The sequence below is a fragment of the Hordeum vulgare genome, chromosome 2H, assembly GCF_904849725.1.
Source record: "Hordeum vulgare subsp. vulgare chromosome 2H, MorexV3_pseudomolecules_assembly, whole genome shotgun sequence".
In the NCBI taxonomy this organism is placed as follows: domain Eukaryota; kingdom Viridiplantae; phylum Streptophyta; class Magnoliopsida; order Poales; family Poaceae; genus Hordeum; species Hordeum vulgare.
The window spans coordinates 658827991-658841619 of record NC_058519.1 but is presented as its reverse complement, the minus strand read 5'-3'; positions in this window follow the sequence as shown (position 1 = coordinate 658841619).

Sequence of the window (13629 nt, the reverse complement as noted above, 5' to 3'; positions counted from 1 at the left end):
TGAGATAACCCCGATGTCCCCAGTACTGGTGTAGATTGTTCGGGGGTATTACCACACTTGGTATCGTTGTGATCACGAGGATCTGTTGTAGATGAATGTCCGAGATGCTGGTTGTGTGTTGAAGGATGTGATACAGGTGACGGGTTAGTTTAGGAGTTGTGTGAAATACTCCTTGTATCCGTGTACCTGATTGCATGACCAGTTATTTCGGGAATTCATAGGTGGGATATCTAGTAGTACCTTATAGGACTATCTTCCTACAGACGCTTGATTGAGGTTTGGGAAATCTCGATCATATGTTTGTTCCGAGCGGTTCTAGCTCACACTTGTTTGCAGTGGTCCTTATCGGAATTTTGTCGTCTGTTACTTTGAGGATGCACTCTTGCTATGATTGTTCGAGTGCAATGCTAAATTCTATTCAGATATTCTGTCTTTTGATTCAGCAATATCTTCAATTATTCTGTGGACTAATATGCTGTCTGTCTTCAAGATGGCTCCACCGACTCGTTAGACCCCAGCGCGTGAGGATATGCCGCCTCCGCCTCCTCCTCCTCCACCGCCGCCGCCTCCTCCTGCAGAGGCCTGGCAGGCGATGATGGCAGCTACTAATGCAAACACTCAGACGCTATTGCAGTTGATCCAGGAGAGAGCCAATCATCAGTAGGGCAATTTCCAGCAGGGTGGCAATCACTTCGCCAATCTGAGTCAGTTCCTGTCAAACCAGCCTAAGACGTTCACTTCTTGCGACCAACCGTTTGATGCGGAAGATTGGATCCGTGATATGAACAAGCATTTCGAGTGTAGCAATGTGCGTCCGGAGGACTACGTCAAGTTTGCTACGTTTCAGTTGAAGGGACATGCTTCTATTTGGTGGCAGCAGCTTAAGGACTCCAGAGGCGACAGGGTGATATCTTGGGACGAGTTTTGTCGTGACTTCAGGTCCCACTACATCCCTTCCAGTTTTGTTGAGGAGATGCGCGAGAAGTTCATGCGTTTGAAGGAGGGCAGCAATTCTGTGTACAAGTACAATGTCGAGTTCCACGAGCTGGCCCGTTACGCGCTGCAGGATGTTCCGGATCAGAAGAGCAAGATCTACCAGTTCAGGGGTGGCTTGAAGGAGGACTTGCAGTTAGCACTTGCTTTGCACGATCCTGAGGAGTTTGACAAGTTTTACAACTTAGCTCTCCGAGTAGAGACATCCTTGCTCAGGGTGGAAAACTCCAAGAAGCGTTTCAGAGACTCCAGCTCTTCCTTGACTCAGGTGGTTCAGAAGCAACAGAGGTTTTGGGTTTCTCCTCCTCCTCCTCGGCACTCACAGCAGCTGAAGCACTCAGGTGGACGTGGTTCTTCCCACCCACCCAACCCTGGCTTCGAGCAGAGATACCAGCATCAGAAGCAAGGGCCTCCTCAGACTCAGTTCCGGCAGCCAGCAGATGTCACTTGTCACAAATGTGGGCAGAAGGGTCACTATGCCAACAAATGTAGATCTCAGCTCCGTCTGCCGCCTCCTCCTCCAGGCAAACCTCCAAGCAACGCTCTTGTCAAATTCAACCCCAGATCAGCTCGAGTCAAGTTGGTGAATGCAGCTGAAGCAGACAACTCCTCTGATGTGATCATGGGTAACCTCCTCGTCAATGATATTCCTGCTAAAGTGTTATTTGATTCTGGTGCATCACACTGCTTCATGTCCCGTCCTTTCTTTGCAAAGCATGAGTTTGTTTGTCAAGATTTGGTTAAGCCTATGTCTATAGTGTCTCCTGGTAGATTGATGAATTCCAATTGTCTGGTTCCGGAAGTTTCTATCAAGATGGGCGCTTATGCTTTTCTGGCATCTCCTATTGTCTTGGGCAATTCTGACATCGACTTGATTCTTGGTATGGACTGGTTGGCCATGAACAAGGCATCAATTGATTGTGAAGCTAAAGAAGTCAAGCTTACCCACTCTTCGGAGGATGTGATTATATTCGCGACGCGCGATGATACAATCCGTCTTTTCTCCTTGAATGAAAAGGGTGAGATCAATCCTATTGAGCAAGTTCCAGTAGTCTGCGAATATCAAGATGTGTTTCCTGAAGAGCTGCCAGGCATGCCTCCGCACCGTGATGTTGAATTCGTCATTGAGCTTGAGCCAGGCACAGAGCCAGTGTGCAAACGGCCGTACAAGCTGGGTCCAGAAGAATTGAAGGAACTCAAGAGGCAACTCGATGAGCAGGAGCGTTTGGGTTTGATCAGACCAAGCTCGTCTCCGTGGGGATGTGGTGTTCTATTTGTCAAGAAGAAGGATGGTTCGGACCGGCTGTGTGTCGATTACCGCCCATTGAACAAGAAGATAATCAAGAACAAATATCCACTTCCGAACATAACTGAGTTGTTCGAACAGTTGAAAGGTGCTAAAGTATTCTCCAAGCTTGATCACAGAATGGGCTATCATCAGATTCACATTCGCGAGGAAGACATTCCGAAGACGACATTCAGGACTAGCTTTGGCTCATATGAGTATACGGTCATGTCTTTTGGTCTGGCTAATGCTCCTCTGACTTTTTGTCGATTGATGAACTATATTTTCTCCCCATACAAGAATGAATTTGTCTTGCTCTATCTCGATGACATTCTGGTCTTTTCTGAGAATGAGGAAGAACATGAAAGACATCTCAGGTTGGTGCTTGATAAACTGAGAGAGTACAAGCTGTATGCCAAGTTTTCCAAGTGCGAGTTCTGGCTGACAGAAGTGGTTTATCTTGGGCATATTATCTCTGCCGAGGGCATTAAGGTTGACCCGTCCAAGGTTCAAGCCATTGTTGAATGGGAACCTCTGCAGAATGTGAAGCAGCTTCGAAGCTTTCTCGGGCTTGCCGGATATTGCAGAAGATTCGTTGAGAACTTCTCCAAAATCGCCAAGCCGCTCTCTAGTCTTCTTCAGAAGGGTGTCAAGTATGTTTGGTCTCCAGAGTGTCAACTGGCTTTCGATACACTCAAAGAGAAGCTTATCTCCACTCTGGTCTTGGCCCCTCCAGATGATTCCAAGCCGTACCAGGTCTTTTGCGATGCTTCTCTCCAGGGTCTTGGTGCAGTCTTGATGCAAGATAGGAAGGTGGTTGCTTATACCTCCAGGAAGCTGAAGCCTGCGGAGAAGAACTATCCTGTGCACGATCTCGAGCTAGCAATTGTTGTGCACGCCTTGATGACTTGGAGAGATCTCTTGTTGGAACGTACGGTTGAAGTTTTCACCGATCACAAGAGTCTCAAGTATATCTTCACTCAGCCTAACTTGAATCTTCGGCAAACACGTTGGGTGGAAATGCTCCAGGATTTTAATCCGAGTGTTGAGTACACGCCAGGCAAGGCAAATGTTGTGGCAGATGCTTTGAGCAGGAAGGCATATTGCAACAGTCGGATTCTGCAACCTCTCCAGCCAGGTCTTTCTGATTCTTTCAGGAAGCTTAATCTTCAGCTAGTACCTCAGGGGTTTCTTGCGAACCTTCAGATCTCTCCTACCTTGGAAGATCAGGTCAGAGCAGCTCTGCTACTTGACGCTATGGTGAAGAAGGTCAAGATTGGCGTGGGAAAGAGTCTCCCCAAGTATAAGTGTTTCACTGTTGATGCGAGGTACACATTGTTTTTCGAGGATCGCCTTGTCGTCCCGAAAGGTGATTTCAGGAAGGTGATCATGGAAGGAGCCATAACTCTCTGCTCTCTATTCATCCTGGAAGTTCCAAAATGTACCATGACTTGAAGCAGACTTTCTGGTGGACTCATATGAAACGTGAAATTGCACAGTTCGTAAACGAGTGTGATGTATGTCGAAGGGTGAAAGCAGAACATCAAAGACCAGTAGGCCTCTTGCAGCCTTTGCCAATTCCCGAGTGGAAGTTTGATCACATTGAGATGGATTTCGTCACCGGGTTTCCGAAGTCCAAGAAGGGCAATGATGCTATCTTCATCGTCATCGACAAATTGAGTAATGTGGCTCACTTCCTTCCAGTCAAGGAGTCCATTTCAGCAGCTCAGTTGGCAGAGTTGTACACCTCCAGGATTGTCTCTTTGCACGGCGTGCCGATGATGATCTCTTCAGATCGCGGAAGTATCTTCAATTCCAAGTTCTGGGACTCCTTTCAGTCTGCTATGGGCAAGAAGATCCGCTTCAGCACAGCGTTCCACCCTCAGACTAGTGGCCAAGTGGAGAGAGTGAATCAAGTTCTTGAGGATATGCTGAGAGCCTATGTTATCTCTTTTGGTATGAAGTGGGAGGATTGTCTGCCTTTGGCGGAATTCTCGTATAACAATAGTTATCAAGCTAGTTCTGGCAAGGCTCCGTTTGAAATTCTCTATGGCAGGAAGTGCCGTACTCCACTCAACTGGTCCGAGACCGGCGATTCAGATCCTTGGCAATGATATGATAGAAGAAGCCGAGGAGATGTGTCGGATCATTCGCGACAACCTCAGAGCAGCTCAGTCCCGTCAGAAGAGCTATTACGATAGCAAGCACCGTGACATGTCCTATGAGCTTGATGACTTTGTCTATCTCAAGGTGTCGCCTATGAAGGGTATGCAACGCTTTGGCATCAAAGGCAAGCTTGCGCCTCGTTTCGTTGGTCCGTTCAGAGTGGTTGGCAAGAGAGGCGACCTTGCGTACCAGCTCGAGCTTCCGTCAACCTTTGAAAATGTCCATGATGTGTTCCATGTTTCTCAGCTCCGGAGGTGTTTAAAGACCCCCCGAGCGCACTGTGCATCTTCAAGATATCGACCTTCAGCCTGACCTTTCTTATCGTGAGCATCCAGTTACGGTTCTTGAGGCGACTGAGCGCAAGACCCGTAACAAGGCTGTCAAGTTTCTCAAAGTGCAGTGGTATCACCATTCCGATAAAGAGGATACGTGGGAATGCGAGGATCACATCCGTTCCGAATTTCCCGAGTTCTTTCAGTCTTAGATCTCGAGGGCGAGATCTTCTTTGTAGTGTGGGACAGTTTGTAGTGCCCCAGATGTAACCTTGCCTTATTTGGAACCTATTGCATGTGGGTCCACCTTGTCAGTGTATTGATGATAGCAATTGTGCCATGACCTCATGTGGTGTCCCTTGTTTCTTTTCCCTTCCTTCCCATGCATGCATGCATACCATCTCATTGCATGCCCTTGTCTTATGTTGTTGCCACATGATCTTATCATTTCATGTGGTGTGGTGGTCTTGGGTATAGTTCCTTTGTGATGTTGTGTGACGTTGAGGTGTTCTATGATGCCATGTGATGATGGTCCCAAATGTAGTGAGCTTGTCTTGTTGCTACCTCTCTCTCCCTTTTAATTCCCCAATTCAAAATTGACTTGTCCCAACCTTGTTTCAAAAATGCCTAGGATTTAATGTATTTTTTGGAGGATGCCAATGTGTGTATTTGCTGATTTGTATCTTGGTTTTAAGGGTGCAAATAAATCCAAAACAGTAAATTAATTACTGTTTTGCATTTATTCCAAAATGTTCCAAATATTGTTTTTCTATTTTATTCAAATAGGCCATAATTTCTTAAGACCAGGGGTATTTTTTATTTTAGTTTTTGTTGCCATAGTTTTTCCCTGGGAGATTGTTTTGTTGGTGTTGTTTTTAAAATGGAAAAGCCCCAGGAGTCTTTCTCTTACCAGGCGCCAGATGGGCCACTTCTCCCTCCCGAGGCCCATCCTCTCCTCCTTGTTTTCCCAGCGACAGCCCAACTCGCCCCTTCTTCTCCCACCTGACGCCGTTCCCCCCGCGCTCCTTCTTCCGTCAGTACCTGTGTGAGAGAGAGAGAGTAGCGCCGTCTGGCACAGACGTCGAGGGGCCCATATAACTTGGGCGTCCGTGCCCCCCATCGCCTAGGGTTCCTCTCCATCCCCTCCTGCCGCTGCCACCTCTCCCCATCTCCATCTCATCTTCTTCATCCCTCCTCTGGTAAGTTCTGTAGTTAGACCAGAGAAGGTGCCCGCGTCTACCCCGCCGTCATCGTCGACTCCGACGCCGTCCGCCATGCCCGGGAGCTCGGGGTGGTTCCCCGCTGTGACAGCCCGAGACCGACGTTCTAGAAGATTCCCCCCTTTATTCCGTTTCCGTCGTGTGGTTATTTTTTCGTTTGTCGCATCGTCATTTAGTTTGCATCATCGCATCATGCATGGCGTCATGTCAATTGTGTTTTGCCGGTGTTGTTTGTTGCCGTGTTGTTGGGTGTTAGTGCCTTGTGAGTGGCGTTGTTTTATTGGAGCGTTGAGAGAGGGTGCGTGAGAGCCACCGCTAAACCCCGTTGCACCGCCGACCTAAACCTTCTCCCCGTCTCTCCTCTTTCATTTCGTTTTGTGGTTTTGCCAAAGTCTTCATTTAAAACCCCTATTTAAAAGGGTGCGTCTTCTTCTTTTCAATAAAAGTCCTTTTATTAAATGTAGGGGCAACCCTTAGATTTTATTTTAACTCTCCGTTTGTTTTATTTTAAAATCCTCCCATTTTATTTTCTCTTTTAAAAGGCTTTATTTATTCTTTAAATAAAGAGTTTTATTTTAATTCTTTAAAAAGGGGTTTGAATTGTTTTTAAATTCTTTAAAAAGGGTTTTATTTTAATTCTTAAAAGGGTTTCATTTTATTTGTTTAAAAATGCCCAAGCTATTTTAGAGTTGGGGTATTTTTTTCAAAGGAGTGAAACATTTTTTTTATTTTGTTAAAAGCCTTTCCTTATTTTTAAATTTCTGTTTGAAAAAAAAGGATTAAAAAAAACCCAAATAGGGGGAGGGAAGCCGGCCCAAGGCCAGCAACCCCCCAACCCTAGCCAGCCCATCCCGCAGCGTCTCCCCGTCACCCGTCTCCCAGCGCCGTAGCGCCTCCTTCCTCCCTCGTTTCCTCTCCCTCCTGCCCGCGCCGTCACGTCCTCCCCCCTCGGGCGCTCCCTCGCCTCGCCCCTCCTGCCGCCGTCCTGGCCTCCTCGTCCCCGAGCTCGCCGAGCAGGCCGCCTTTCCCCCACGCAGCGCCGCCGTGCTCCTCCCCTGCAGCCGCGTGCTCCTCCCGTGCCAGCGCGGTGCCCCGCGGTGCTCGCCCTGGCGCCGCTCCTCCCTCGGCTCGTCGTCTCCCCGTGACCCTCCAGCCTCGCCGCGCCGGCCTCCTCCGCCTCGCCCCTCGCGCACCTCTCTGCTCCGCGCCGGACCGAGCCGCCGTTGTCTCCCGCGCGCGCCCCGCTGTCGCCAGCCCCAGGCCCGAGCCGCTCCTGCGCCGCCCTGCCCGAGCTGGCCCCGCCGGCTGATGTGCTGCGCCTCGCCGAGCGCCGCCCCTCGCCTCGTCCCCGCCATGGCCTTGCCCTCTGTGCGCCGCTGTGCCGATGCTGTTAGCCTGCTATGCCGCTGCCTAGCCGAGCCGCTGTGCTCTTGCTGCTTGCTGTTGCTGTTTATAGATGAGCAGGTGCTGTTGCTAGGTGCTGCTGCCCATGCCGCGCCGATGTGTGCCTGTTCCTGTCGCCTGCTCGCGTCGCCGTGTTGCTGCTGTGTGCTGTGTGCTGTGACGGCGCCGCCGCCGACTGTGCTTGCTGCTCGCCCAGCGCTGTGCTGCTACTAGTTTGCCGCGTGCCGCTTGCTGTTTGCGTGGCTGCCGTTGCTGCTGCCGGTTGTTGCCGCTGCCGCTCCCGTCCGTTGCCGATGCTGCTAGCTGATGCACCGTTGCTGTTGCATGTGCTGTCGCCATTGCTTTGCTGCTGCTAGCTAGCTAGCTGGAGCCGTTGTCTTTTGCTTGCTGCACTGTAGCTGATTAGGCTAGGTTGTTAGTTGATGTTAGTAGCTGCCGTAGTAGTTTGTTGCTAGCTAGATGGTAGCTGCTGCTGTAGTTTGCGTGTTTCTATAGTAGTTGCTGCTGTTAGGCTAGGTTGTCGTGCTTGCTTCTTGCCGAGGTTGCTGCTAGACTAGTTGTTGCGGCCGCTTGCCGATGCCGAAGTTCGCAAGGACCATCCCCTCCTTCTTGGGACCGACAAGATTGGGGGTACAACGACGTCCTCGACGACCCCTAACATCGACGAAGACGTGATAGACTACAGACGCCGAAGACCTGAGAACCACAACGCCGAGCGAACGACTACCGTCGACGAGACCGTGTACCACTACTTCAACTACCGGCGCGTGTACGACTACTTCCACGACGACCACGAAGATCTTGTACCCCTTCACCGATCGAAGGTATACCGAGGGGACATGTCGTGTACCGTGTGCTAGTGATGTATGAATGTATGTGTTGAACAAGTTGAATGCATGTATGCACCGTATGTATGCACCGTTTGTTTGCCGTGCACGTTGTCTTCCTTTTCGTCGAGCCCTCGACACATGGGAACCCGAGATACGGGATCACCCCATCTTTATTTTCCGTTCCCGCACGCGTTCGTATACGTTGGCACCGGTTTCTCCTCGAGTTATCGGGACCCGAACGTTGCCGTGGCATCGTTTCCGATTCGCCGCCATGGTTTGCTCTCGCTCGCCATGGCGACACCATGCTTATTTCCTCCTTGTCGTGATGTGTTGAACTCTCATGCATGACGCATTCATGGCATATGATCGTGTGTTGCATGTCTCTCGTCCCGTAGCTCCGTTCTATGCTCCGCGTGATAACCGACTAGGTCATGTAGGATCATCGCTACACCCTTGCCATGTTAAAACCATTTAATATTGCCGTGTAAATAATCGGGAGCGAATTAAATAATTAATCGTGGAGTTTCGTCGATATGACACCCGTTGCATATCGAGCTTCACTTAATCTGTAGAGTTTGCGTGAGATGAATTGCCCTGCCATCCCTTGCATCTTTGAACTGACCATGCATCATGTTAGGGTGTGCATCATGTCTTGCATTTGCCGTGGTGAATATCTGTGTTGATGTTTGTGTTTCCGGTTTGCTTCGTCTCGATAGAGTTCCGCAGCGTGCCGGATTGTGAGGACCCGTTCGACTACGTCGGTTCGTCTGCTTCACGGAGGCATTCTTGTTCCAAGCGGGATCTCAGGCAAGATGATCATTTCCCCAGATACCATTACTATCATTGCCATGCTAGTTATCGCTTCTGTCGTTTATGTCTCGTTGCCTACCACATGTTTCCATATGAGCCCCTCAACAATGCCATGATTACCTTCAACCTATTCGACCTAGCAAACCACTGTTTGGCCATGTTACTGCTTGCTTAACCCTGTCGTTAGCGTTGTTAGTGTTATGTTCCATAAACGAGCGCTCCTAACACGATCAGGGTCGTTATGGGGACCCCCTTGATAATTCGGTTTAGATTAAAGCTGGTCTGGCAAGGCCCAACTTTGGTACTACATTTGCCTAATAACTAATGAACTGCATAGGGAGTAATTAACCCGAGGAAATTTAATCAACCCCCGGGCCAGTGCTCCTCATGAGTGTTGGTCCAAAACAGAGCAGCTTATTAATGCTACCCGGGGCAACTCGGCGTTTGGCGTGATAACCATCGCTCATCCGTCGTGTCCTGAGAACGAGGTACGCGACTCCTATCAGGATCGTCGACACGTCTGGCGGCCTTGCTGGATTAGTTTTACCGTTGACGAGATATCTTGTGCATCGGGATTCCGGTGATGCTTTGGGTAATCTCAGAGTTGAGGTTTTCCACTAGGGAATCCGACGAGGTCGCGAGCTTCGTGATTGAGGATTTCTATGCGGCTTGTGGTAATTTGTGATGGACTAGTTGGAGCAGCCGTGCAGGGTTAAATCTTTTCGGAAAGCCGTGCCCGCGGTTATGTGGCAACGTGGAAACTTTGTTTAACACTGGTTCTAGATAAGTTGAAGTTAACTTAATTAAAACTTGTCAACTGTGTGCGTAACCGTGACTGTCTCTTTCATGAGTTCCTTCTCCGATCGAGGACACGGTGGGGTTATGACTGACGTAGGTAGGTGTTCAGGATCATTCATATGATCATCAGTAGACACGTCCGTTATGCGTAGATCTTCCCCTCTTTATTTTCTTGTACTCGTAAGTTAGCCACCAAGTATATGCTTAGCCGCTGCTGCAACCTCACCATTTAACCATACCTCACCCATTAAGCTTTGCTAGTCTTGATACCTTTGGAAATGAGATTGCTGAGTCCCCTGTGGCTCACAGATTACTACAACACCATTTGCAGGTACAGGTAAAAGTTACTTGACGCGAGCGCGTTGATTGTTCATTTGGAGTTGCTTCTTCTTCTTCTTCTTCATCGATCTAGGATGGGTTCCAGGCCGGCAGCCTGGGATAGCAAGGATGGACGTCGTTCTTCTTTTGTCGTTTGTTTTTGTCCGTAGACGGACCCTGCTCTTACTCTTGATGATTATGTAATGTACTGATGTGACTCGGATGTAGCTTGTGGCGAGTGTAAGCCAACTCTTTATATATCTCATCTTTTCAGTACATGTACTTGTAACGATATCCATACTTGCGACACGACGAGATGCGCTTCTATCCCTGACGAGGCCCTCGTGCCAAATTGAGGATAGGGTCGCATCTTGGGCGTGACAAGTTGGTATCAGAGCAAGGACCGACCTAGGAGCCCCCTTGATTGATCGAACATGGCCGAGTCGAGTCTAGTGAAAAACTATTTGAGTCTTAGTTATATATCGGAGGGTAGGATTATTTTTTCTCCTCTTCTATGCTCTGGTGAGGAATCTTGACATAATAATTTATTCTACTCCTCTTCTCACTCAAAAATTTTTTAGGATCACGTGGATATTTTTGGAATCTATATGATGCCGATGTGACGGAGTTCTGTCTTGGTGCCTCCTGTCTGACTGGATTTTCTTCCGGGGAGTTGAGCTCCAGGGGATTCTTGAGCACATCATTATCATTCAGGTTTCTGAGTATCTAAGAACGAAGGATGTTCGTAATTGCTTCAATACTAGTAGTGGCGAGATAACCCCGATGTCCCCAGTACTGGTGCAGATTGTTCGGGAGTACTGCCATACTTTGTATCGTTGTGATCACGAGGGTCTGTTGTAGATGAAGGTCCGAGATTCTGGTCGTGTGCTCACGGATGTGATACAGGTGACGGGTTAGTATAGGAGTAGTGTGATTATTACTCCTTGTATCCGTGTACCAGATTGCATGACCAGATATTTCGGGAATTAATAGGTGGGAATTCAAGTAGTTGCTTATAGGACAATCTTCCAACAAATGCATGATGTTAGGTTGGGGTTCGATATTTAGTGGATTCGTTTGTTCACGGCCGACTTACAGCGGTACACGTTGTGTCTTAAAGAGTCCTTGTAGCTTGCTACGACTCGGGGACGCTTCTGTTGGGGAACGTCGCATGGGAAACAAAAAATTTCCTACGCGCACGAAGACCTATCATGGTGATGTCCATCTACGAGAGGGGATGAGTGATCTATGTACCCTTGTAGATCGTACAGCAGAAGTGTTAGTGAACGCGGTTGATGTAGTGGAACGTCCTCACGTCCCTCGATCCGCCCCGCGAACAATCCCACGATCTAGTACCGAACGGACGGCACCTCTGCGTTCAGCACACGTACAGCTCGACGATGATCTCGGCCTTCTTGATCCAGCAAGAGAGACAGAGAGGTAGAAGAGTTCTCCGGCAGCGTGACGACGCTCCGGAGGTTGGTGATGACCTTGTCTCAGCAGGGCTCTGCCCGAGCTCCGCAGAAACGCGATCTAGAGGAAAAACCGTGGAGGTATGTGGTCGGGCTGCCGTGGAAAAGTCGTCTCAAATCAGCCCTAAAACCTCCGTATATATAGGTGGGAGGGAGGGGACCTTTCCTTGGGGCTCAAGGAGCCCCAAGGGGGTCGGCCGAGTCCAAGGGGGAAGGCTCCCCCTCCCCAAAGCATTCCTCCGGTGACAGTGAGTTATATGATCTCATGGTCATAGGAATAAATACTTGACACGCAGAAAACAGTAGCAACAAAATGACACGATCAACATGCTACGTCTATTAGTTTGGGTCTAGTCCATCACGTGATTCTCCTAATGACGTGATCCCGTTATCAAGCAACAACAATTTGTTCATAATCAGAAGACACTGACTATCTTTGATCAACTGGCTAGCCAACTAGAGGCTTTCTAGGGACGGTGTTTTGTTTATGTATCCACACATGTAAATGAGTCTTCATTCAATACAATTGTAGCATGGATAATAAACGATTATCTTGATACAGGAATTATAATAATAACTATATTTATTATTGCCTCTAGGGCATAATTCCAACAGTCTCCCACTTGCACTAGAGTCAATAATCTAGCCCTCACATCATCATGTGAATTACATTGTAATAAATCTAACACCCATACAGTTCTGGTGTTGATCATGCTTTGGCCGTGGAAGAGGTTTAGTCAGCGGGTCTGCTACATTCAGATCCTTGTGCACTTTGCATATATTTACATCCTCTCCCTCGACGTAGTCGCGGATGAGGTTGAAGCATCATTTGATGTGTCTGGTCTTCTTGTGAAACCGAGGTTCCTTTGCTAAGGCAATGGCACCCGTGTTGTCACAGAACAAGGTTATTGGATTCAGTGCGCTTGGCACCACTCCAAGATCCGTCATGAACTGCTTCATCCAGACACCCTCCTTAGCCGCCTCCGAGGGAGCCATGTACTCCGCTTCACATGTAGAATCTGCTACGACGCTTTGCTTGGAACTACACCAGCTTACCGCACCCCCATTAAGAATAAATACGTATCCGGTTTGCGACTTAGAGTCGTCCAGATCTGTGTCAAAGCTTGCATTGACGTAACCTTTTACGGCGAGCTCTTCGTCACCTCCATACACGAGAAACATCTCCTTAGTCCTTTTCAGGTACTTTAGGATATTCTTGACCGTTGTCCAGTGATCCACTCCTGGATTACTCTGGAACCTACCTGCCATACTTATGGCCAGGCTAACATCCGGTCTAGTGCACAGCATTGCATACATGATAGAACCTATGGCTGAAGCATAGGGGACGGAGCGCATATGCTCTCTATCTTCATCAGTTGCTGGGCACCGAGTCTTACTCAATCTCGTACCTTGTAAAACTGGCAAGAACCCTTTCTTGGACTGTTCCATTTTGAATCTCTTCAAAACTTTATCAAGGTATGTGCTTTGTGAAAGTCCTATCAGGCGTTTTGATCTATCCCTATAGATCTTAATGCCTAGAATGTAAGCAGCTTCTCCTAGGTCCTTCATAGAGAAACTCTTATTCAAGTAATCCTTTATGCTCTCTAAAAAACTCCACGTTGTTTCCAATCAGTAATATGTCATCCACATATAATATTAGAAACGCCACAGAGCTCCCACTCACTTTCTTGTAAATACAAGATTCTCCAACCACTTGTATAAACCCAAATGCTTTGAGCACCTCATCAAAGCGTTTGTTCCAACTCCGAGATGCTTGCACCAGTCCATAAATGGATCGCTGGAGCTTGCACACCTTGTTAGCATTCTTAGGATCGACAAAACCTTCGGGTTGTATCATATACAACTCTTCCTTAAGGATACCGTTAAGGAACGCCGTTTTGACATCCATCTGTCAGATTTCATAATCGAAAAATGCAGCTATTGCTAACATGATTCTGACGGACTTAAGCATTGCTACGGGTGAGAATGTCTCATCGTAGTCAACTCCTTGAACTTGTGAAAAACCCTTTGCCACAAGTCGAGCTTTATAAACGGTCACTT